Below are 27899 nucleotides of genomic sequence, written 5' to 3'. Positions count from 1 at the left end.
GGGGAGTGCTGCAAGGAATAGAGATCCCTACTTTTTGGGACTTCCACCGGAATCAGAAGTGCTTCTTTCAGACTATGCCCTGGCACTGGAAGTACTCTCACGTCCAACATAAAAGGAGGCTGCCCGGCCTCCTCCAGTGAGTCAGAGCTGGGAGAAAGGAAGGCAGTACTCACTGGAGAGAGGTGGATGGATGGAGACAAAACGGAAGGAGAAAGAAGAAGGCTGTTACGTTTATTGGTGCTTGTATGACCTAAAAGGAACCTGTTGTGAGGTACTTTGTAATAAATGCCTTAATTTTGAACCCGTGATTATCTGCATGTTAGTAGTTTCTGAGGTTGGGGGCTCAGTGGCTTCCCCAATCTGTAATAAAGGGTTAAATGACAGTAGGACAATCCATCCATTCGCTGAACTTGATTCATCCAGTTTTGGCATTTATGGGAACCAAACACTATCCCAAGACACTCACATGCACATATACTTGCTCACTCTTGCAGCTTTAAGGTCAAAAATTTACCTAAAATAGACATTTTTGTGATGTACTTGAGGATAAAAACCAGTGCCCTGGTAGAAACGCCAACATAGGCACAGACAAAAAGTGTCTCTATAATGCCATGTTGACAGTGCCCTGGTCTGGCATTCTCTTATTCTTGAGATGCAGCAGCACCCAACAATTGTACCACCATGCTATCTACCATAAATCCCAAAGTAGGCGATTTAAACAAATAGGAATTAGGGTAGACAGAATTTAAAGAAGGGAGCCATTAAAGTTGATTAACAAATCAAGAACAGGGTGAGAGACTAGTATAGTGCACACTGGAATGGGCATCTTGAGCGTGCAATTATGTTAACACATAGGCACCCTTTGAAATGTTTTCTGCTTTACTTTATGAGCATCACACTCTTCTCACAGTGTTCTTGAAATCGACTTCTCTCAACAAATGGGAAGACTTTCTGCTCATGGTCATCTACCTCAGTGTCCACACCTATGACACCACAGTGTAAGTTACTGACAAGTTGTTTATTCACAAAGCTATCCAAAGCTTTGCTGACTGTTTTCTTGCATGCAGTTTTCCTCATTATGACTGCACAGAGCCTTGTCTTACTGAATGTATGTCTGCCTGTCCACTCCATGACTGTTCTATGTCTGCCTGTCTGTCTGCATATACAGTACAGGTACATATAGCCATCTTTCTGACAAAGACAGACATTTTATATCTACTCACATGGCTATCTCTGCCTCTCTCCATCTTTTCACTTGTATTTCTGTACGGGCACATTATCCATTGTGGACGCGGCCCGGGCACAGACAGGCAGACATGTTGTTTTCCCACCACCACATGTTTATTTACAAAATCTATTATTTACAAAATCCTAGTGCACACAAACCCCCAAGTCCTGGCCAACACACAATGCCTTTCTTCAGGCTGCCTCCACTCTCTCTTCTTCTGCCTTGTCCTGCCTCCACCCGACTCCAGCCTCGAATGAAGGGGGACGGCCCCTTTTATTCCACCCCGGATGGGCTCCAGGTGTGTCTCAGCACTCCTCCTTGGACACGCCCCTGTGTGGCGGAAGTGCCTGCTGTACTCCCGGAAGCTCTCCGGGTGTCCCTTCTTTTCTTCCCCCCAGCACTTCCTGGTGTGGCAGAAGCGCTGAGGTTCAGGGCTCCAAAGGCATCGGGTGCCCCCTGGCGGTGACCACAGGCCCCTACAGGGTTGGGCTTCCAAGCCCTCAACCCGTGGCCCCCAAAGCAACCAGGGTGGCGGCCCCCACATGATCCCAGATGGGCGCATGCCCACTTCCAGTCCCTCAAGGCGTCCCGGCTGGGTCGTTGCCCCTGGCATCCCTGACACCATCTAATTTTATATGTCAAAGATGGCTGAGGGTGGTGACCCAGCCGGAACGCCTCAGAGGACCGGAGGAGGGCTTACGCCTCCCTCAGACCATGTGAGGGCGATCACCCTGGTGCCTTTAGTGGCCACAGGTACAGGGCTTTGAAGCTCAACCCTTTAGGGGCCCGTGGTCACCACCAGGGGGTGCCCCAATGCCTTGGGGACCCTGGACTTCAGCACTTCTGCCACATCCATGGGGAAGAAGAGCAGGGACACCCGGAGTGCTTCCGGGGATGCAGCCGGCACTTCCGCCACACTGGGGTGTGTAGGTAGAGGATTGCCAGGAAACACCTGGAGCACATCCGGGTGATTATAAAAGGGGCCACCTCCCTTCATTCAGGGCTTGAGTCGGGAGAGGAGAGGACAAAGCTGGAAGACGAGGAGTGGAGGCGGCCTGAAGAGACAAGGCAAAGGGTGAGAGGCCTGGACTTTGGGGGAGTTTGGGGTTGTGTGGCACTTTACTTGTAAATAGACTGTAAATAAATGTGTGGTGGTGATTTACAACATGTCTACCTGACTGTGTCTGGAGCTCGTTCCACATACATCACTGCCAATTTTAATGAGAGCTCCAGCAGCATCAATCGAGACAACAGTCATGGAATGTTTATAGTCATACAGTATGTGAAAGCATATTTGAGGAGAATAAATAGCAGTTAGAGTGCAGTAGGGATAGCTCGTGTCACACTGCTCTTTCTTGACACTTGCATTACAACAGTAATGAGTAAGGGGCATTGGGTAAATACTCAAGATTGCACTTATAAGCATAATAAGATGTCAACTTCACATATGAACTGAACCCTGCATGAGGTCCTTCTCAGCAATGTAAAGTTATATGGTCTAAGCATGAGTCATTGCTCTCATGGGCTGCAGAGACACATAACCAAAGATGTAATCCTCCACCTCTGCCACCATTAACAAAATGTAAGTGGGATCACACTGTACTGACAAAAGAATGGAAGCAGCACACTCATGCCATACAATGGCAGATATCACAGGAAAGCAGTGTCTGTGATATTCTTTAGAGGGACCCATGGAAAGACCACCAAACTCATAATGTGCAGATGTGCTCATTACCAACAGAGTTTTTTTCTCATCAATGGACTACAGTATCATTCACTCAGAGCCTCAGAGACTGCATTCTCTAGAAGCCACACTTTTGTGGTCAGTGCCAGATAACCAGATCAGAATTACACAGCATCAGGGAGCAGCAGTATAATACTAGAAAGACCTGGCAGATACTACAGGAGACCTGGGCCAGTTATGGATTATAGAGAACAACATCTTCAGAATCGTCCAAACGGAGGCATTTCAGTTAGGAGTGGCAGTGGCATCAAGTAAAAGAGTATGGTGGTAAACAAGAGGGAAAGTTGTGTATTGCTGTGGCCAAAGCCAAGGTCAAAATACTATATCAGTGACTGCTAGGGGCAAACTCCAAACTGAGACTAGGAGCACAATCAAAACTGGGCCATGTCTCTTATAAATTGCAGATATAAATGTCAAGAATGGCAGGTCTCTGCAATAAAGACTACAACAGGAAACACCCGAGGTGAAAAGGATGCATAAATAAACTGAGAAAGGCAGAAGCGCCCTACCCCCACCATATTCTTTCTCTTGTTCTTAATCCTCTAAGCATATCACTTTGACAGCTCATGCAGTTAGAATAAATATAAAAATGAGCAAGACAAAAGCAATATGTACTGTCTGTGGATACATGGAAAGGTGTGAAACCTCAGAAATGAAGGTGAACAACAGCAGTGACAATACAAACCATACAAGCCATACGAGGGATGTACACTTACAATTGATTTGTAGAACTGAATTCAGAATTTCAGATTTAATTCACTCACTCCTTGTGTTTTTTTGTAGGCAGAGCCTGTGAAACTCTAAAGCATAAAACGTCCACAAGGATATCTTTTTGTGTCTAAAGCACAAATACTTCAGAGCTTCAAAAGCCCTTTATTCTCAGTACACGAACATGGAAATAAATTGAGGTCAATTTGCAGTTAAACTTACAAGTAGCTGTGCAGAGGACAGAACGCAGCTCATTTAACTAAAACTAAATTGCTGCATAAGCGGCCACTGTTGAGATCACTGATTTTCTCCCATCGTAGAAGAAAAATCTAAACTACGGTTTACTTGAACTAACAAAAAGGATAAGAAACATACAGTAAACTGGTAATAAACAATTGACATCATATATATGCTTAGCTTCCTTCTTTTAGGGCAAAATATTTCAGACCATGGTGCTCCGATTGTGTGTCTTTTAAATTCAAGATTGGAAGGTGAATTTACTTTATGTCACTTATTGCTGACTTGCAAAATGAAACTCAAGCAGTGTTGATGTTATGTTTAATATATTCATTTGAAATTTGTGTCATATGAAACCAAACATGAGTTCCGTAACAACACAACTTAATGTTCCTAAATCCAATCACCCCCTGACAGCATCACAGTGAAGTAAATCGCAGTAGTATGTTGGACATTATGGGATATGTTATTAAGATGGGGTAGATAGCTCACGTTGAATGGAAAAACCTAGTAACTGCCATTTGTTTAGTTTTTGGAGTTGCTCGGTCTTTCCTGATGATATAAGGTAGTGGTGATGGCCAAATATCTCTTCATTCAGGTCATTGCACAATGGAAGAAGCTAGTATGTGTACAGAATTTCACATACTGCAAGACAAAAACCTAGCAACTCCACTGACCAATGAGGAAAGACCACCTACCAATGAAAATGTTGGATTATGATCACATGATTTAAATGCTGTGACTGCGAGATTTAAATGGCAGGTGCTGTTGATTTGTGAAAGAAAATGTGAAGCTCAGGAAAAATGAAATCTAGAGATTGTTAATTATACAGGCGACTTCATTTTCTAAATTTGCTGAAAACCGAAGGTTTTTCCATAGTTGGTGAGTACAGGGCTTCGTTTATAGTAGAAGAAAAGTTGCCTTTAGTAGTAATGGAGGTTCCCATTGTTCCAGAACCATAACTAGAGCGCAACAATAGGAGTCTAGGAATCCAATATACCTGAACCACAGTACTGAATAGAGTTCCTCATGCATACTATAGTCCATTGGAGGGCAACAAAGAGGTTTGAAGAATTATGTATGGACCCTGACTGCCCAGCTGTAAGGACCGGCTTCTGAGAGAATGTCTGTCCCCTATAAACTTATTTGGGGCTTGGGCTTCTGCTCAGTGTTTATATATAACATAGGAAGTGGTTCCTCGGCTCATTTTGTAAGTGGCAGTTGTGACAGATAGGGGGCGCTGTCATCCCCTTGAACCCTCAGATCAGACGCCAGACACCAGATAAAAGTCCAAATATTGAATTTATTATAATAATAATGTGCACAAAGCACCCTCCACTCCACAATATTCATAAACAATAAACTAATCTCAATAAACAATAACCCACCCAGCAGCTCAGTCACCCTTCCTCCCAACTCGGCTCAGTTTGCTGGGGTTTCCCATCGTCCTTTTAAAGTCTTTGACCCGGAAGTGCTTCTGATCCCTCAATTCATGTGATTCTTAACACTTCCTTTTCTTCATCCCAGAAGTACGTCATTTCCTCTGTCCCTGTGACCAGGATGTACTTCCGGGTTATAAGGCAAATAAAAGTCTCTGAGCCTCCCTGCAGCGTCCCCTGGTGGCCCCCATGGTATCCATCAGGGCTGTGAAGGAAAACTCCAATGTCCATGATGCCCTGCTGGAATTCGGGGCACCTCCATGCTACCGGAAGGGCTTCATCTAGCGATGTGGGGGTATTGGCCGGGATGAACGGCCGGCCATATCCCATCCAGTATAAAGCCACTCCAGCTTCTTGTCTTTAACTGAGATGATATGCAGTCAATGGCTGAACAATTGACAGGAAGAGGGGCCAGGAGTGAAGGAGAGTTGGAGGAGAGTTTGTAACTACAGTAAAGGCTGAAGTGGGGTGCAAGCCCTGCTTAGGGTCAGATTAATAGTAGGCTTACTGTTTTTCCATTTCTGTTGTATAGTGTGTTTAACTCCCTTAGTTCAACAAACACCACTCCAATCTCATCCCCAACCTTCATTTTGCTATTTTGACTTCTTTTTAGTTTTGGGGATTGTTAGAGAGTGCTCATCACAGACCAAAACAAGAACATGCCAATACTGCCAAAATGTAGACCTCTTCTCGAGAAAACAAGCCTCTTACAACCACATGCATTTCAGCAGCCTTCAAATAAATGTTTTACTTAGTTAACTCATCCACACATTCATTGTCATACTTGCTACAAGTTTAGAGTTGTGGGCTACCATGACTCAAACACCTCATTACTAATTAAAGGTTTATTTATGGTAGCCAATTAACTTAACATACAATTCAATTTACTTCCATTTCCAAACTTTCACTCATGCGTGCAGTGTGCATACAATAGTCTATTGTGGCCACTAGGGAGCGTATCAGCATCCCCAAATACCAGACACAATTGCACCACAACAGCCCAAGTTCAATTAAAATATTTTTAACTTTAACAATATCTTCTGCATAAGTCTTTCTTTTAATTTTCTCTGTTCCACACCCTTCTCCATGTCCAACACCAACTCTCACTCTCACATCGAGTGGAGGGCTTCCTTTTAACTCCAGATGTAGGAGTACGTCTGGTGTTTAATCTATTACCCCAAGTAAGCAGTTCAGGGTCTGGCAGGACTCCAATGGTCCTTGTGCTATTAGTATCCAAGAGCTCCACCTGGCGGCCCTGACAGAACCTGGTAGGACAGGCCCCTATAACCACAACTCCCATGCTACCCTGAGGGTCTCCAGGCGGGATGCTGCCATCTAGTTCATGGGGGAATGCTCTGCCCATGCTAGGCAGTTTCCCACTGGCCCGACATTCCCTGTACACAACCCAAATCAGCATGTCCTCCCGAGGCTGCTTGGACACCAAACCTGGTGTAGCTGCTGCTGCAGTATCTTCCTGTGTCCATATCCTGGCACGCATGGGAATGTCCCCACCTCCCAGTTGTCCTTAATTTCTCATGTAAGAGAACAGGATGTGTTGGACCAACACACTATATATAAAATGCTAAGTTCTGTCTGTCTGTAATGTGATTACTTGCAAACTAATGGGTCTAAAACTTTGATCTTTGAGTTGATCAAAAGCTTATGATCCAATGTGTACTGGCATTGCAAAAGCATTGAGGTGGTGGCAAACATGGGAAACTGACCTGTGCTTGTGGGTTTCTTATGGCAAACTAATAGGTAATCAAAGTGACATGGCAGATGTAGACCCATCTCTAACCTGCCTTTCTTAAGTAAAGTTCTGGAGAAGGCAGTCATTATGCAGTTAAATGACCACCTCAATAAACATGCTATTCTTGATAAATTTCAGTCGGGTTTTAGAACAAATCACAGCACAGAAACTGCACTCGTTAAAGTAGTAAATGACTTGCGGGTAAATGCAGACAGAGGCCGTTTATCTGTTCTCATCCTCTTAGATCTGAGTGCTGCATTTGACACCATTGATCACAATATTCTTAGAAATCGCCTTAGTCAATGGGTGGGCCTCTCTGGCAGTGTCTTAAATTGGTTTGAATCCTACCTGACTGGGAGAAAATTCTTTGTTAGTTGTGGTAATCACATCTCAAAGACACATGATATTCTATATGGTGTTCCACAAGGCTCTATCCTGGGTCCGCTGCTCTTCTCAATGTATATGCTTCCGTTAGGTCAGATTATCTCAGGGCACAACGTGAGCTACCACAGCTATGCTGATGACACACAGCTGTACTTATCAATAGCTCCTGATGACTACGATTCTCTGGATTCACTAACACAATGACTTACTGGTATTTCTGAATGGATGAATAGTAAGTTAAATAAAGAGAAAATTTTAATCCTAGTGATTGGCAATAATGGATACAATGAGGCTATTACAAATAAACTGGATACATTAGGATTAAAAGTCATGACGGAGATAAAAAGCTTAGGGGTGATTGTTGACTGTAATCTGAATTTTAAATCGCATATTAATCAAATCTCTAGGACAGCATTTTTTCACTTAAGAAACATAAGTAAAGTTAGACCTCTTATATCACTGAAAGATGCTGAGAAATTAGTTCACGCTTTTGTTTTCAGTCATCTAGATTACTGTAATGCACTCCTCTCAGGACTACCCAAAAAAGACATAAATCATTTGCAACTAGTGCAGAATGCAGCTGCTAGAATCCTAACTAGGAAAAGAAAATCCAAACACATTTCTCCAGTTTTAATGTCACTACACTGGTTACCTGTGTCATTCAGGATTGATTTTAAAATTCTGCTTATGGTTTATAAAGCCTTAAATAATCTCGCTCCATCTTATAAATCGGAATGTCTGACACCTTATATTCCAAATCGTAACCTTAGATCCTCAAATGAGTGTCTCCTTAGAATTCCAAGAACAACACTTAAAAGAAGTGGTGAGGCGGCCTTCTGCTGCTATGCACCTAAAATCTGGAATAGCCTGCCAATAGGAATTCGCCAGGCTGATACAGTAGAGCACTTTAAAACACTGCTGAAAACACATTACTTTAATATGGCCTTTTCATAACTTCACTTTAACTTAATCCTGATACTCTGCATGTTCAATTCATTTCAATTGCACCACCACCACCTACTCAAAGCTTCATGATGCTCCAACATTGATGGATGGATTAAAAGCCAGAAGTCTACGTGACCATCTACATCAAGTTCTTCCGTGAGAACCCTAAATCCAAAGAGGACTGTTTCATTTATGTTAGGTAGAATGCCCAGAGGGGACTGGGCGGTATCATGGTCTGGAATCCCTACAGATTTTATTTTTTCTCCAGCCGTCTGGAGTTTTTTTTGTTTTTTCTGTCCACCCTGGCCATTGGACCTTACTCTTATTCTATGTTAATTAATGTTGACCTATTTTATTTTCTTACTGTGTCTTTTATTTTTCTATTCTTCATTATGTAAAGCACTTTGAGCTACTTTTTGTATGAAAATGTGCTATATAAATAAATGTTGTTGTTGTGATGTAAAATGAAGACCAGCAACATGTGCTGAGTGTCAAGCAAATCACACAGGCTAGAGATGTGACAAAAGACACCACTATAAAAGTGACATGGCACAAAGAAAAAGAAGACCAGAGACATCTGCTCAGTGGAAAGCAAATGCAGATGTTCATTATGTGAAGAAGAACAATGACACTATGTCAGGGACATGGGGCGCATGGGACTAAAACCTTGATCTTGTTAAATTGAAAGTGAATGACCCGATATGTTTTGGAAGGTAAAAAAAAAAAAATTGAGGTCATGGAAACCTCTAGAATGTCAAGTAGTCGACAAGGCAGCATACCTGAAAGGAAAGTGTCACTTATCTGCTGAGTGTCTTACTGTTGAGCATAAACGTTTATTGTAATAAAAGCTTGATCCTTGCAAGCCCATCTATTGATAATCTGCCAGGACACGCTACATCCATCTTCTAAATTCATAATCAAATATAAGCATTGTGTTTAGTGATTACAGACCATGACAAAGAACTCCGCAATAGGAAGAAGAAAAAAAAAAGATGAATCAGGTGCATCATGGAAGGTGCTTAATACAGGATTGCAGAATGCAAGAGCAAGATCAAGACAGAAATGCATGCTAACAAATAAACACTACTTTGGGAAGTTACATCACCAAAGTAATCACTGTGAAGCGATATTTTTTCATGATGAAGACAAATCTCTGTCTTGCAAAACTAAGAAATTTTTAGTTTCCACTACTTAAACCACCTTTATTTGTGGACTGAAGGTTTGCAGGTTTCATAGTTAACCAATATAATATGAAAAAAAGAAATGCAACATAAACATAAAACATCCATCCATTATCCAACCCGCTATATCCTAACCACAGGGACACGGGGTTCTGCTGGAGCCAATCCCAGTCAACACAGGGCGCAAGGCAGGAAACAAACCCCAGGCAGGGTGCCAGCCTACCACACGGCACACAAACACACCCACACACCAAGCACACACTAGGGCCAATTTGGAATCTCCAATCCACCTAACCTGCATGTCTTTGGACTGTGGGCGGAAACCCACGCAGACACATAAAACATTATGGTGCAAAATATATAAGGAGGCATCATTTACCATTAATTTATTTTTGGTTGAGAATCTTTTGCAAACAGCGAGGACCACAGAGCACCTTAAACTACAACACAGAAGCCAAATTTGGTCAAAAATGTTTATAATTCCCATAGGGTGGAGTGGTTATTACTACTGCTGTCTATGACTGCAGAGACCCGGGTTCAAATCCTGGCACAGTCATCATTCCCATGGGCCTTCCACATCTTTTTGGTGTCTGCTGGGGTGTTTGCCATTAATTCTGCTTTCCTTCCACAATCCAAAGATGTGCAGAAGTTGTTGACTGGTGACTCTAAATTGGTGCATAGTGAGTGGGTGAGAGTGGGCATGTGTGTTCGTGTGGCATCCCACTAACAATATCCATTAATACATTCATTTCAAACCACATATGCAGTTTGGCGACATAAGGTATTTCATCCATCTTCCAACCCGCTGAATCCGAACACAGGGTCACGGGGGTCTGCTGGACCAACACAGGGCACAAGGCAGGAACCAAGCCTGGGCAGGGTGCCAACCCACCGCAGGACTCATACAAACACACCCCAAGCACACACTAGGGCCAATTTAGAATCGTCAATCCATCTAACCGGCATGTCTTTGGACTGTGGGATGAAACCGGAGCGCCCGGAGGAAACCCACGCAGAAACGGGGAGAACATGCAAACTCCACGCATGGAGGACCCGGGAAGCAAACCCGGGTCTCCTAACTGCGAGGCAGCAGCGCTACCACTGCGCCACCCTATAAGGTATTTCACAATTTCAAAAAAAAAGTAATACAAAACAGGAAATGTGAGAAAATATATGCCAAAATGCTGATTTCATATTATCAGGAAACATAAATCAATCTTTTTACCATAGCTTTTGGGTGAATGCTGATAAACTAAGAACAAGTGAGCCCAAATATTTAATAACTATACGACTTAAACTACTTCACTACGATATGTTGGCATTCCAATCACAGTGCAGAAAGGCCAAGTAAACTGAAATGAGCTAACACTAACACTGCCACACCCAGCACAAGACAAAGCAGCTCGGGATCCTGGTTGGCAACCCCCCCAGGCAGATACTTGGACCAGGTACCCGGAAATGAGCATCTAACTGCAACAGCCAGGTGTTACATTGGCATTCCTTTGGCCTGGTCCAGCTGTTCGGGTCCTCAATAATGAGAATCCTGTGAGTTAGATCACCCTCGGGGGATCGTGCCACATGGCAGTACTGCCGTAACTGACACTCCTTCATTCGGGACTCCATGAGCAGCCGCTTGGTCGACACAAAGTCAAACCAGCGGTACCCAAGGATTCTTCAAAGAGACACAGTACCAAAGGAGTTCAGTCTTCATCTCATTGTTTTTTTTATTACAAAACACAAATTGTTTTAAAAATTGTTCCTAACTGCATATTTCAAAGATCACATCCATGTTGCATCCATCAATCTGTTTGCTGAGTGCACATAATCTAATGTTGGGATGACAGTGTGGTGAATTTGGTCCTACTTGGCCCTGTTTCCATCTGCATTCTGAAATGTTTTATACCCGGAGATAAAGAAGCTGTTGGTCAGAATAGTTGCCAGGCAGAAAGACACACACTGGGTAATAAGGCAAGGTGCTTCCGTTCAACCTACTGTAGAACTGTTACATCATAAAAAAAAAGAAGCTTGTGTTACAAAGCCAAAATGAGTTTAAACAGTGTCACACACGTACGCTTGGGGGACAGCCAAAGGGTCCAATAGAGAGTGAAAGTACAAGAGATGAAGGGTTGAAATCAAGCACTAATGCCGTTTTCCTTCTTTCTACAGACCAGCAGAAGAAGAACTATTTATTTCCTACTACTGCCCATTGCACGATGACCTCACTTCCGGCTCACCCATATGATGTCACTTCCGGCCCTTCCCAGTGACCTCATTTCCAGTTCCTTCCAGCTACCTCATCTTCCTTTCTGTCGCCTCAATATAAAAGCTCATTTATCGTGTCATTCATTGTCTTTTATTGTTTGCAGAAAAAGACTGGTATCAGTCTAATGTGACTACTCACCAAGACCAGATCTCATATGGGGTGGCAATCCCGAACCTTTTTTTTTTGTCTGGAGAGTTTATTTTTCTTGACAACAGAGGCGCTGAAGACAAGCCAAAAGCAAGAAGGGAAGAACCTTCCCACCCTGCTGCTGATGACATACATACAGTATATCTGAAACAGAATTTTTCTCAGAATTATTATATGAGGGAGTACTTTCCTGCAGCCTGCTTTGGAATGCTATGCAAATGTAATCATATATTTTGTGGCAATAAAGGTTACTCTGTATTGCTAATTAAATATTTTTTTCATGTACTGCAAAATGCACCTTGCTTTCTATATGAATACTACCATTATTTGACAGAAAAACTTTATTCTTGAAATCCAGCTCTTTATCCGTGACAAGTGGAACTAAAAAGGTGCCATAGTACATCATAAGAATCAAAAAGTGATGCTAGTCTTTCTCTAAAAGCTAAGCCACTGTTACTGAACAATAAAATACAGAAAGCAGGGCACTTTGTTGCTAGAGCCCAGGCACAGTGCTTCTGTCATTTCTGTAGTTTAGAAGGCTGTCAGGCTGTCTCTAAGACCAAAGTGAATTAACTAGAAACGAGAAAGAAAAACCTAAACGTAGGGCCAAATGGTCTGTTATGTCCTGAACACTCATTGTCAGCCTCAATATCAAACATCCCTTTGTCTTTTTTCATAACTACCCACTCAGTTTACCCTTGAGGGATGGCAGCAGCAGTAGCAGCAGCAGGCGCCCCAGTTATAAAGCAGGAAAGGGGCGCCATTGCATCCTGACGTGTTCAAATGTTCTTTTGGTTCCTTCCTTCAGGGTTTGCCAGATGGGATATTCACTCAAGTGTATGCTATCTGGAAACACTCTTTTGGTATTCCTTTCTCATTATCATTACAATCCCGCTGTGCATCTTGGAAAATTGTGCTTAGGAGAACTGCATGAATAATACAGAGAAGAAAGTAGTCTAAACAAGACAAGGGTTATGTAAAAATGTTACTACTGCTCTGTGAATGTGCATTTCTGAAGTCATTGTTGAACTGTCAGTTAATCAGACTCCCTCCGCCATACAATAATTGGTTACTGTGAGTTCAGGTAGAGATTTTCTGCTTCAAGACGTGAATGCAAAAATATTTCACATTTGTATAATTTCTGGGGATCAAAGGATTCTGTTTATTCAGTTTCACATGAAAAGAATGACATGTACAAAAAATGTAAAATGAATATCAGTCTATTTTCTCCAACTGCTTGTTCATCTACAAGGTTGTGGGGTCCCGGAGCATCCAGACCCCTCAGTGCCAAGGAACTAAAACCTTTGATAGGACTTTAATGCAACATAGCACAAAATCACCCGCAAAGGACCAGTACAGAGTCACCAGTTACATTAAACATACACACCTATGGGATGTGGAATGAGAAAGTACCTAAAAACAATCCACACAGACACAAGGAGAACAGCTAAACTCTACACTGACATTAACAAGTGCAGGTAGAGGATCTGAAATTGTACTAATGACTGTGCCCCTTGTCAAGCAAACATAGCAATCCATTCTCTGACTTCAGGGTTGCAAAGAACAGGAGCGGATTGGCAGCATCAGACCAGGAAATTCACAAGATAGAACACCATTTCGCTGTCTAGTGCATTCATACACACAGATACAACTGGGTGAATTGAGGATAACCAATTAAATTAATATGCATGTTGTGACACCAGCTGAATGGAAGGACCGGGGGAGATAGCATCTCTGAGGCACTATCTCCCATGTGCGACGCTTGAGGGGAGCCTTACTGGGCAGCTGTGGCACCTTGGATTCCCACAGGGCATGCTGGGAGCTGGAGTTTGGTACAGCCCTGTTGGTTTCCATGTCAGTCACCATTGGGCGCAGCTGAGCCCTAGAGTGGACTTCAGCCACACCTGGGAGAAATTCCAGGTAATAATGATGAGCCACTTGGAGCACTCTCAGGAGCCGCCTCACTCCATTCAAGGAGCCAGAGTTGGGTGGGAGAAGACGAAGCTCACCAGGAGGAGAAACTGAGTGGAGAGAAATAGAGGAAGAAAAGGTTGTATGCTGAACTGTATTTAGTGCTTGTGAGTGTGCTGTAACGGTAAGAAATGGGTGAAGGTATTTCCCATGGGAAGAAAAAGGAAAATAAAAACTGTGTGTGTTTGCCTTGGTGTCTGGCATCTGTCTGTGTCTGGTTGGGTGGCAGAAGTACCCCGGTATTCTACAACATCTTAAAATAATTAGCATAAGATAACACTGAGAGGGGCTGTAGCCTGTCCTGTGAGCTATGGGCACAAGGCAGGATTGAAATCTGGATGGCATGGAAGGCCACCTGAAGGCCCATTCAAACACTCTTAGTATATCAACATGCACACTGATCTCTTTTTTTTGTTTGGATTTCATCATTATTTCTGAGCTCTGGGTTTTGGGTATCAACTCTTTGTATTTTTTGCTTGTTTGTACATCAACTTTAATTCTGATTCAATATAACCTTCACTTTTCCTTGAATTTCAATCCGCCCACATCAATGTCACTAGTGGCTTTATCTCTTCTCTTACTGATAAATATACCTTTGCACCCATGAAACAAAGTAGCAGTAATCTGATTCAACATGAGCATAGACAAAGACCTGGTGAAGTGTAAGTAGGTTGGGGCATGAATGACACCAACACCCACAAAAACATTAGGGATCAGCTCTAAATAGTGGAAAATGAACCCAATGCTCAAAGTCTAAAGTCAAATTGCATGTTTTTTCTGCCTCCTCACATGGCTTCTGCATAATAACTGTTGCATACCAAATCATACATTTACGTTAGGGGGGCCAGGGAGGAAGTTGCGTGCAAAAGGCAGAGCCGCAGCCAATTCCTAACACATGCAATATCTGCCCTTTTCTTATGGCATTCAAAGAGACAAGTAAAGGGAATCCCTCCTTTTTATGCAATAATCTTGTGGATGCTGGCACATGTTTCAGGAAACACACAGATTATTTCCCTCACCCTAACCTATGCCCATTGTACATATTAACTACTTAGCCATCACCTGAGATCTTTTTCCCTCCTTTTTGCTTCTACTCTAAATAGAATTTTAATGCATGGCTAGTACATAATGCCAAGTCAATTTTTCTAAGCAGTATAATGTAGCATCTAAATCAAAAAAACTTTAACTCAGTAGTTTGTGGGTTCAATCCCCATTTCTGCCCTGCTGTGTGATGCTGAGCAAGTCACAGCATACCTGTGCTTCCGATAGCTAAAACAATAGATGGAATCAATCATACTGTATCTTTATCATGCAAGTTGCTGTAGATAAAGGTGTCAGCCAAATGATAATTCACCTTGTTATCCATTTTGCCTCTATGTGTCTATGCATTTTGTCACTTCACCCATGTATTTTGGCTGCTCTCAGGTGCCAGCATTTTATATGATCGACATGCTGACCTTCTCCTTCTAATCATATTTGCCTAGTCCACTTGTTGTCGAACTTACACCACCCTATAATAATGCCATTATCAGCTGTTGTTACTGCATAAGCACAAGTCCCCAGTGTCCATGAGAAGATAACTTAGTGGAAAGTTAACTGCAGAAGCCCATGGAATGGACACAGTAAACAGGAATCATGGGTATTTGCTTAAAGATGATAATTAAAGTTTGATTTCATCAAATTTTGTAACTGTATTAGACTGTTAGTTTATTTCAGCTACATCATATATCTTTCTGATTGTGACTAACAGGATGGAAGCTCTTGCATATTCTACGTGTAACAAGGCAAGCAACAAGGATTTGAGAATGAGGCACTGGACCTTAAACCACCAGTTGGCTGGTTCAATGCCCTTTTCTGGCCCACAATTCAATGTCCATAAATACAGTAATAATAATTGCAATGACGGTGATGGCTTTTGCACTTTTTTGTTCAAACCAGCAGAATTTCCTTACATCTGCATATCTTCCAAATCAGATTTAATGAAATTCAATTGTTTGGTAGATAAATAGTTTAGCATGTTTTTGATTCATAGGTGAACATTGGTGAAACATTTATTCTTTGTGTAATTTGTCTAAACTAGAAAGTGTCAGACCTGTTAGAATGTGAAAACGTTGAGATAAGAAAAGCTGTAGCAACACAACCTCCTCTCAAATTACAGTACGCTTTGATCAACATGCTGTATTCTGGTCAAAGCTTTGGCACATTTGATTCTTCATCATTTCAAGGTTTATGAGGGTCAATACCAAACGCATTTAGCTTCCTCCATCTGGACAAGGCCAAATTAAAATCAAAGTGCTTGAATCGATAGAGCAATTCTTTTTGGATTAGGCAAAACCTCTTTTGTCAGCTAAAGGCTATGTTTATTAACAACAGTTTATTGATTTAGAAGTAGCCATAGGCTTTCCATAAGGCAAAACAGTTAAATCTCAAGAGACAGTGCCAGCTTTGTTGTGGGTATGGAGCAACTTATTCAAGTTAAACACACTGAAGCGCCATCTTGTTGTCTTTTAAAGTGCTTCAAAATGGCTGTAAATGTCTTGATCCTGATGGACTTCATCACTTTCAGAGGAGACGTTTTGTCCACACATGAAGCCCTACTCTAGATTGCAGAGCTGCCTGCAGATTTAGCCGCTTTGTTAACTTCATCATGATGGATTCAGCCCAGCTCTGATTTCATTGATTGGCTGGATATGCAACACCGTGCCTGTAGACAGACTGATGACCTTCCTTGGCTCCTCAAACTCTTTACTTTTACCAGTCCAATGCTTCTGAGCAGCATTAGTTCATTTATTCTCATTTTGTTTTGTTTTTTTCTTTTGGTGCACTTCGCCGGGAGAATTGAAGCCTTGCAACTTTGCAGAAGCAAATGATATAAGGTGGGCAATAAAACAGCCTGCAAATGGCCAACAGCCAGCTTTAGCAAAACACTGAGTGATTGTTAACTCTCCAGATAATTAGTAAAAGAAAAATGTTTAATAGCATGCCATTTTGTAAACAATTACCAACTATTCAAATGCCTAACTATTTGTCACTCTTGTCCTTGCATGCTAGGTGCTTTTATACGAGTCAGACTAAAGCTAGAAAATGAAGGGCTGACGAATATGGTACTACAGTTCGTAGAGGTTCATCCTCACACTTTAGTCTTGGGGTCCCTCCACTTCCCTGTGCTCCCATCTAGGAGATGTTAAATCTGCTCTATCGGGGCTCTTTGTCCAATAGCGGCTGTGCAAATGTGAGTCTGTGGTGCTTCTTGTAACTTGATCACCTATATCTTATACCAGTAACAACATACTGCACGATAGCATGCAGTGAATACACTCGACTTGACCATACTCCGCACCTGTACGCATCCGCCTCACAGCCGCCCTGCTGCCCGCTGCCGAGAGTTGATTCTACAATAAAATAAAATAAAAATAAAAATAGTAATATTTCCAAAACTCTTCCGTTTCGGCGCAGTATATGTGTACCAAATTTCTGGCTACAGGTTATTTGATTTTTAATCTTGACCTTCCTGGGTTGATCTTTGACCTTGGCGGTCAATCATCACCCTGAAAGCAAATAGTAGACGTCACGTACTAAACGTGTACCACATTTCATGTCAATATGTCAAACGGTTTGCGAGCTACAGGTAATTTAAAATCCTTGACAGACAAACGGACAGCCACGGTACCGTATTATATAAGAACATATAAACGTCTATGCGTGGAAGTGTGTGTGCCTGTCTGTCTGGCCTGGAAGTGTGAAGCTACAGCATGAAGCGCAAAGAGCCAGCAAGGCTGCCCCAAGTTAACGAGTCGGAAGAAGAAAGAACCACAAACTCGCTTATCTGCTAATACACAAGTGAGGGGAGCACATCGGCAAAACGAAACCTCCGAGGAGAGAAAAACTCGCTTAGCCGCTGATAGACAACGGGGGCGAGCACAACCACAAAATTAAACCGCCGACTCTGCATTTCAATTTTTTTTCTGACGATTTCAATAGCTTCTGTGAGCCTGGGCTTTTTACAGCACAGCTAGTATTATATATCTATGGATGAGGACCCTGAAATTTGGCAAAGTTAGAAGGCAACCACTTAATTTACCACATACCCCTAATTAATTGAAATTCTTACTTGCACATGCCCGCAGTTAAACAGCCAGCACAGACTGTTAGGCATATAACAGCATGTACCACTTATATTTGGCTACTCACAATACAAATAACATGTGTCGCAGTTGGCTTGGGGGGTGACCCGGCCAGGACGCCTTGGAGGACCGGAAGAGGGCTTACGCCTCCCTCAGACCATGTTTGGGCGATCACCCTGGTGGCTTTGGTGGCCACAGGTACAGGGCTTTGAAGCTCAATCCTGTATGGGCCCGTGGTCACCGCCAGGTGGTGCCCCAATGCCTTGGGGACCCTGAACCTCAGCAATTCTGCCACACCCGGAGGTGCTTATGGGAAGACGAGCAGGGACACCCGGAGTGCTTCCAGGGATGCAGCCGGCACTTCCGCCACACTGGGGCGTGTTGGTGGGAGATTGCTGGAACACACCTGGAGCACATCTAGGTGCTTATAAAAGGGGCCGCCTCCCTTCATTCAAGGCTTGAGTCGGGTGGAAGAAGGACGAAGTTGGAAGGCGAGGAGTGGAGGCAGCCTGAAGAGACAAGGCAAGAGTGTGAGGCCTGGACTTTGGGGGAGTTTGTGGTTCTGTGGCATTTAACTTGTAAATAGTAGTCTGTAAATAAACATGTGGTGGTGATTTACAACATGTCTGCCTTTCTGTGTCCGGGGCTCGTTCCACATATGCAACATGTGAAATGAATGTTATGGTCTGGTAAGATCCAGTAGTGGAGCACAAGCTTACAGGTGGAAATCAACCAAAGAAATCAGAAGCTTTCAGACATCCCCCTAAATGTACAAAGATCATGGAGAACTTATGCATCAGCAGCTACCAAAGAAACACATCTGGTACAGCGACAGAGACAGGTGGAGCTAGACACCTGCACATTGGCAGGGATGGTTCATGGAGGTTCATGTTTTTGATGTACATCCAGAAGCGCCACAGTTTCTTGACTGAATTCTCAATTCCAGTTTAGGAGAAATAGTGGCAATAGCTGAGCGCTTAGGGCACGTCTTACTTGATTCAGCCTTATGTTTCTCATTGCCACGTGTCTGCACTTATTTTTAATCATGCATTGTTGCTGTTTGTATTTCTCTCTCTCTCTTCCTCAATTTCCACCTGATATTTATTAAGAAAACGCAAGATGGATGCTGGATCAATGTGTATGAGCATCTATATTCTAAAAAAAAACAGCAAGGTTGGGAATTCGTAGCCATCGTCCCAGAAACTGCTAAGAATCATGTGTATTAAATCATTGAAAACAAGATGCAAAACAAAAAAAAAAAATTAGGAGCAAGACTTGAGCTTCGTTTTTCTGTGCTGGCACTAAATTTCAAATGTTAGGGCTTCACGTAAGGTTCACTACTGACCTAGAGTGATGGTCAATATTGGAGTATTCACCTTAAAGGTTTACTTAAAACTTTTTTAAAAAGCAGTGAAAATGAGAACTGTGGTTTAATTTTGTGTTTGTGTACCTCTTTCTCTTGAGGGCAGTCCTAGAGTTAGTTCCCTTTTGTGTTATTTTGTTTTATTTTACCTAGAGGCTCAAAATAGTGTCCCCCGAGTGAGGAAGTTTCTCTGGTGCATTATTTTCAACCCCTCAATACTTTTTCTTAAAGCAATTCTTCACCCAAAAACGGTATATTTTTTTTACAAGCATTCTGTGATTGTGAATGGCTGATTCCATCTGTCCTATCACTCGGCCCTGTAAAACTGTTAGCTCTTGTCATTTATGTTAAATCTTGTTAGCTCTGTAAAGCACTTTGTGACATTATACGCTGTCAGTGATGTGATATTAGATAAAGATTGATGGATTAAGTGTGTGACGTCACTCCCAAACAGCAGTTTATTATAAAAGAGATGGTTTGGGTCAGGAGCTGAGTGGTAGGCAGAGGGGTCATTATATACAACCTGGAGAACGTGCCATGAGATAATGAAAAGCAAAACAGTGGCCATCATTTTCAATGACTAGCTAGAATTTATTGATTATCACTCTCTACCCCCATATACACAGTAAACAATAGGGAAAAAATGTTTACAGATTATCCTAACACTAGACAATTTTATTGTGAATTGGAATAATAGAGTTGAACCCAAAGCTCTGATTATTTAATAGAGGTGGAAATTGCTGCCTCTTTATACAAATAAAACAAGCCCATGAAACATTAAATCAATGCGGTACAATGTCAGATAAAGGAATGAATAAACAGAAAAGGCTGACAGACAAATTAAAGAATAATTATTTCTAATTAAACCATCGTTAAGCATTTTAAAAAAAAAATTGAATCAACCAAATTCCATAATTAAAGAATTAAGAGCATCTCCAAGCTCTTCAGTCACCTCTCTGGCTGATAATGAGCTGCTCTTCCATAATTTACTCTACATATTGTACTTCAGTAAGATGTGTTTTGTATATATTTTATTATTATTATTTTAGTGCTCATCTTCATTCCACTGAAGAGAACATTTAGGTTTTCAGAAGAGCTTTAAGTCCACTATATGAGCATGAATGATGTACATAAGAGGTTTCCAACCCCCAAGAGTTTTTGCTCCATACCCCAAAGTCCTACAGGTTCCACGTGCCCATATGAGTGAGTTGAGGGTGTGTGCATGAATGTGCCACGTGATGGAGATGGTTCTTACGCTGAACCCTGGGTGCGAGTGTACGTTTATACAAATGAATAACATGGGTTATGAAAGTTGATGCAAAAACAACAATTCGCCGATGTCAGATATCTGGTTTTGTGTCTAGTTGTACATGCTACACACATCATACACATGAAGAAGTTTGGCATGTTGTGTTACAAAGGAAAGACCCCTTGGTTACCTGTGAAACCTTCTTCTTCTGACAATTTCTTTTTGAGATTTGTGGCCTTTGCCTTTCACCCTGTTCTGATAAAACTTTGATTATGTTTCATCCTTCTGTTTGTCAGGAATTTGTGTATTGTTATAATGTGCTTTTAAATTTTCATGTTTATTTTGTTATTATGGCTGCATCGTGATGGTATACCTGGTTACTACGATGCTACGTGGTTGCTATATTTAAGATGGCTGCGTGCATTAAACAGCTTGTGAACTGTAAGAGAAAGGCATCATGAGTGGCTAATTCTCAAACAAACAATTTAAACAGATAATTTAGAGGCGACTCTGGCTTTGGCTCATTCTTTCTTTTGAGTTTGTCTTTATTTTTGATTTGTGCTAAAACGATTTAATAACCGGGCGACACGGTGGCGCAGTGGGTAGCGCTGATGCCTCACAGTTAGGAGACCCAGGTTTGCTTCCCAGGTCCTCCCTGTATGGTGTTTGCATGTTCTCCCCATGTCTGCGTGGGTTAGGTGCATTGGCGATTCTAAATTGTCCCTAGTGTGTGCTGGTACCATGCCTTGGGATTGTTTCCTGCCTTGTGCCCTGTGTTGGCTGGGATTGGCTCCAGTAGACCCCCGTGACCCTGTAGTTAGGATATATAGCGGGTTGGATGATGGATTTAATAACCTTTTGTGCACAGATGTTTGCTTCAGACTGTACTTTTCTTTTGTTATGCCTTTCAAAGAAACACTCATTTTGATTTCTGAGTCTCCGACTCTACAACAATCTGATAGGACTTCCAGTATTTTACTTTGCCAACTTCAGGACATTAATGAAGTGTCCCAGTCTTCATCTATTGATGATTTCTCTTCTTTTTTCAGCAAAAAAAGAAACACCTCTGCCTCACTGTCTTAAAACACAGAAGACCTACTTCATCCGCTTTATCAAAAGATCAAATTGGTCATGATAAAAACAAGATTTTAAAGCACAGAAAATCATCAGAATGAAACTAATTGTACAACAAAAGACAATACATAATGAGAATAAGATATTATTTAATTTCCCTAAAATAAGAGGCAAAGTAATCAAGATATCATAAAATTGGCAGATGAAATGAGATAACTCTCATGTGTTAAATAACTCTCATGCTGTATGCGTGCTTGAGATCGCAAATCAAGATCAACATTATTGTCTGTCATGCATGTGCACCTGGGGCCCACCTTCCAGCCACTGCTAAGGTAATCAATGCCAGTCCTGTATGAGAAGGGGTGCTGTCGCTAACTGTATCTTCTCATTTTACCCATAGTTCCGAGAAGATGCCCAAGGAGGATGCCTAGCTCCACCCACACCACCATAAAAACAGATGGTCCTTCAAAGGAGGCATGTCATTTATGATCATGCCTTCAAAACAGACAAAGCTCCCACAAACAAAACCCTTATTAAGCAGTACCAGACTAAACAGAGATGACTTTGTGTTGTGCCCAGTGCACCTTTTCTGTTATTTTTGTTTGTGCTGATTAAGCAGAGATGCCCAGCTGGTGCCCCAATACACTCGTTTGCATCTAGTCACATGTCACATGGAATGGAGTTAGGTTATAACGTCAAAACAGTAAGAAAATTAAATAAACTGTACTTCCTCCAATGTTATACCCTATGCATTTCACATTATATACTCAAGACTTTTGAATGATCAATGGAGATGTTGATTGCACAAATGCAGAAATAAGGAGAAATGGCCACTGAGCCTATGAATCATCTGTACCCTCACTTCCAGCAAGGCTAAGATTACCACCAAACAGACTGACCACCACACGGAAGATGATTGATCAAGCATCCAGGAGCAACGGTTTAATCAAAAATGACTTGTCCCTGCCTGACCTCCCCCGGCTGTGAAGAGTAATCACCGGCTGGCTGGCTGGTGAGACTGAATAACAACTCTTATAATTCAGCAGAGGACATTCGCCTGAAAGAACGAATGAGTGATCTGTGAGTAAGCTGAGCTGAGCGGTTACAAACACATCCTGACTGCACGCCTCTCCCCACACGGGGCTTATTAATTTATCGTCTCCATTTCAGAATGAATTATGAGCTCAGGGCAACAATGCTTCTGAAAAAGCAGCCCCAAAGGAGATGGTATTAACAGCTGAGCCTTACCTACTAGCCAACTTGCTGGATCTTGAAATCTTGGGCCTACATTAACTAGGACTCTGTTCGTTTGAAAAGAAACAGGTTGTCACTTATTACTTGACAGCAGCATGCTTTGGGCATAGGCAGCCACCTTTAAGTGACATTGACCATGCTTTAGCGGCTACTGATTATTAAATCTTGCGTTTTTTATTCACCTTGACCCTTTTCTAAGATGGATTTAAAGACATGCTCATAAAAGACTAGCATTGTGATCTGTAATTTAAACTAAGGCAACAGAAAAGACTTGGGCTACAAAGACAACATGGTAGATTGACTGGTGGGCTCTCTATAAAGAGTGTAAAAACAAGAATTTCTTGCATGTCTAATCTACAGACATCTACAGGTTGCAATTATTATCTTAAAAATATGAATTAGTCTTTGTACAACACCATAAAATGTAATACACCCCACCACCTCTGCGTACCCTTTTTGTCTGTGGTTGTCCAATGCCTATATAGATTACAGTAAACTAATATTAACTTCCATTGACTACTTTAGAATTTATAAAAGGCTGTGGTCATATCCCACCGTTAGGTCTTGATGACTGTTGTGTACACCGTAAAGGAATTTAATAATAAAACACGTGATAAGCAGTTACAGTGAAGTACAGAAACACAAGCACTGTACAGTATAGCTAAATTAATATTTTTCTGAAGTTTTCAAACTTCTGTTAAAGAGGTACTCAGTGATTTGGAGATAGCAAAGAGGGAATTGACACTAGGATAAAAAAAATAAAGGCAAATACATCCATCCACCTAGAATGCTCAAGGATGTTATTGTACACATATATACATAAACCCTTAATACATTTAGTTTTTTTTCAAAAATCACTGCACGCACAGATTGGAAGCTACCAAATGTTCTCTCATTATATAAAAAATGCTAATCGGTTAGATCCTGGTAACTATTAGTTAGTAAACTAAGCATTCATCACAGGTAAATTAATGAACTCCAGTGAGCTGGCACCCTACCCGGGGTTTGTTTCCTGCCTTGTACCCTGTGTTGGCTGGGATTGGCTCCGGTAGACCCCCATGATACCCTGTAGTTAGGATGGGTGGAAAATGGATGGATGGATAAATTAATGGAAGCATTTATTAAGTAAAGATCGTTTATGGCATGGCAAGAAAAGAAGTTCCAGAGAGAGCAGGCATTGGTCCAGACGGGAAAGGTTATTATTCACAACTATGCTGGAATTCTGTGAGGAATCAAAAAAAAGCCAAGTGATCAGGGAAAGATGCATATGATATTGTTTGTCTGGATTTGAAAGCTTTTGATAATATCCCACAGAGGAGGTTAGCGATCACACAAACACTAGGAGTTCACGGCACAGTGGGGAGATTGGCTTAAACACTGGAAGTAAACAACTATGGTACATGCTGCAGTAATGTTAAAAGAAGTGTCTCTCAGGAATCAGTGCTGGGGCCATTGCTTGTTCAATATATCACATAATATATACGAGTGTATAAATATATATATATAGAGAGAGAGAGAGAGAAAGAGAAAGAGTAGAGAGAGAGAGAAATATATCTAAACAAAAATATAAACAATATCACATAGATCTTGTCACACTTAGGCAAAAGATATTTATTACAAAAGTAAATAAACATAAGGTATTATACACTATTACATCAGGAAGTAAAAATGTCTGTCGACATCCAGACAGTGTCTCAAAGCCATTTAGGAGGCTAATAGGCTGTTAGGTTATATATCACAATGTGTGAAGCGCAATAAAGTTTAAGGTTTAAGGTTTAAGGCTTCTTTATTTAGTCATGTTTACACAAGAAAACATGAAATTTGCCTTCTCAGTTGCATCAAATAACAGACAGAATGAGATAAAACAAATAGAAACAGGAAAGGTTAAGGTAAAGCAGTTAGATAATACATATTTACACCAAAATAAAGGTTACAGGATATATATCAAAACCTTAGTCGTTATCTCCGATATTTCTTATTGACAAGTCATATGGCACTAGGAGTTTGTGGAGCGATTTGTGTGGGTTTTCAAAGCGACTATCCTTCCTGATTTACTGAACTTTAGTTCTACATGTAATGGATGACTGTCATCATTTTATTTTTTTCTCCAGCCTTTGGAGTTTTTTTTTGTTTTTTCTGTCCACCCTGGCCATCGGACCTTACTCTTATTCTATGTTAATTAATGTTGACTTATGTTTATCTTTTATTGTGTCTTCTATTTTTCTATTCATTTTGTAAAGCACTTTGAGCTACATTTTTTGTATGAATATGCGCTATATAAATAAATGTTGATTGATTGATTGATTTGAGAAGATTTACAGTTTCGTTAACATTGCCCTCTGCCATACACTAGTCAAATCATCTCCATCAGCCCCAATAACTTCAGCTGCATACTTTGAAATCTGCTGGAGTTTTGAGTTTTCAGACTATTAAACCAGGCAATGAAACTGAAAGTGGTCACAGACTGGATCAGACTGCGATAAAAGGCCAACATGAGGTCCTTGTCCACTTTAAATAGTTTGAGTTTATGGAGGAGAAATAACAACATACTAGTGAAGCCTGTGTTCCGTTGTGCTTTCCATACTACAAAAAAGACATGGCAGTGCCAGAGGATAGTGACTAGGCTTATTCCAAGGCTGAGAGGTATGAGCTGCAAGGAAACATTGAGGGGATTAAACCTTTTTCAATTTAAGTAAATGGAGATTAAGGGTAACATGATCAAAGTGTTTAAAATTATGAAGGTAATTATTATAGTTGATCTAATCTGTTACTTCTTAGTAGTCCTTCAATAAGAGTGCAGGAATATACGGTATAGCACTTGATTAAGGGGTACACTTTGCATGCACATTTCTTCAAACACAGACTCATAGACACATGGAATAAGTTAACAAATAGTGTGGTAGACAGCAGATAATTTGGAGACCTTCAAGACTCAACTTTTGTTTTTTGCAAAATTTAGGTGACTGATTAACTATATTGGCTTGAACTGCCTGCATATGTTGTAATTGTTCTAATATAAAATACACATTTGCCCAGTCATGCCCATCAACAATGGTGTGCCATGCCTAAATTATCAGAAAGAGCGGCTTGCCTGCTTTCATCTGATGGTATTTGCTGCCCCCCTCTCAGGTGTCTAACATGCAGCACCACTCCTGGGGTACTTGCACACACAACAGCACAAAAGAATGTCCATACTCCTCTTTTGTCATCCTTGCTTTCAACTAATAGACAGGGATGCCTCAGCCCTTCAGTCATGGATCTTACCTTTGTAGGCAAACTTAATGGCTTCCGATTCTTTGATTGCCACAAATCAAATGCAACCCTTTCCAGCCTGGGACACACCAACTCAGAACTTCCTCTTAGCCAGACACAATTTAAGTGACTTATTAAGGATGTCAATCTCCCTCTCTTTCCTGTCATAGTCAGCTTTCCTGTTTCCATCTTCTGGATTGTAGTCATTCCCCTTATGTTTGTTGTGAAACATTGACACACAGGCCAACAATGATAGGCAGCCCAGTGACAATATTTAGTGAATGGCTGCAGCCACTGCATTGAGTCTCATGACACGACTCTCGAAGATGGGCTCTCCTGGCAGCTCTTTCTAACTAAACAGTTGATTTCAGATGTCTTTAAAAGTCATTTCTTTCCTCAGTTTTGAGCAATTACGGCTTAAGTGAAAAGAGCGCTTCATTATCACAACTTTAGCTGTGTCGTCCAGCTTTAATGAATTGCTGTACTGATGAAGTCCCAGCTGCATGAAGCACGACATCTCCCAGAGGTTTACTGAGAGCATTCTCCATTTGCAGCAGCAGGTGAGTACTGTGCAGAAATTCAATTTGATTTCCTCTTATATAGTGCTGTTTTCAGTGAATGGGCTCATATGAATAAATATCCATCCATCCATTTTCCAACCCGCTGAATCCAAACACAGGGTCACGGGGGTCTGCTGGAGCCAATCCCAGCCAACACAGGGCAGGAATCCAATCCTGGGCAGGGTGCCTACCCACCGCAGCACACACACAAACACACACTAGAGACAATGTAGAATCGCCAATCCAACTAACCTACATGTCTTTGGACTGTGGGAGGAAACCCACGCAGACACGGGGACAACATGCAAACTCCACGCAGGGAGGACCCAGGAAGCGAACCCGGGTCTTCTAACTGCGAGGCAGCAGCGCTACCACTGCGCCACCGTGCCACCCATATGAATAAATAAGAAAGCTAAAAACAGACACACTAATACCTATATACTCATATTAAAGATTAATAAAATAATGATTCAACCAATATCCAGACATTAACAGTAGTAATATTTATTAGGTGCTATTCAAACCCCAACTCAAAAAAACAATGACTAGGGACAAAATGGCATAAACAATACATCTTCCATGTTTTGTTATGTTTTACTGCATGCCTTTTATGTTTTATTTAATGTGATTTTGTGTTTTAAGTTAACTGCTTTTATATATGTGTATAATGCTATGAATGAATCCATCTGTCCATGCATCCCTCCATCTTTCCATTTGCAAACTCATCTACCCAATCCAGTTTTACCAGGGTTGGCACCTGTCCTCATGGCGTTTGGTGGAAGGTGGGAATCACACTCTGACAGGGCAGCAGTCCATCTCTGAACACACTCACTCATAAGAGAGAGATTAGGAGTTACCACTTAACCTGAAAATCATGTGGGAAGAAAACATGAGTACTGTACCTGGGGAAAACCAACATAGACACAGTGACACCGCTAGGAAACAGAATTAATTTAAACTAGCAGACCTCGTGCGCTTCGCTGCAGTCGCTGTAGTTGGAATAATTATGTATCTACATGCGACTTA

At 41.6% G+C, this 27899-nt stretch overlaps 1 protein-coding gene across 4 annotated transcripts in view; it reads right to left on the bottom strand.

Moving 5' to 3' along the window:
- sez6b (seizure related 6 homolog b) overlaps positions 1-27899 on the bottom strand; it is a 618004-nt gene that overhangs the window by 219470 nt on the left and 370635 nt on the right. The window lies entirely within an intron of this gene.

This window comes from Polypterus senegalus, chromosome 6 (genome assembly GCF_016835505.1).
Source record: "Polypterus senegalus isolate Bchr_013 chromosome 6, ASM1683550v1, whole genome shotgun sequence".
Classification (NCBI taxonomy): Eukaryota; Metazoa; Chordata; class Cladistia; order Polypteriformes; family Polypteridae; genus Polypterus; species Polypterus senegalus.
Note: the sequence above shows the minus strand (reverse complement) of the source record. Positions and strands in the feature narration are given on the sequence as shown.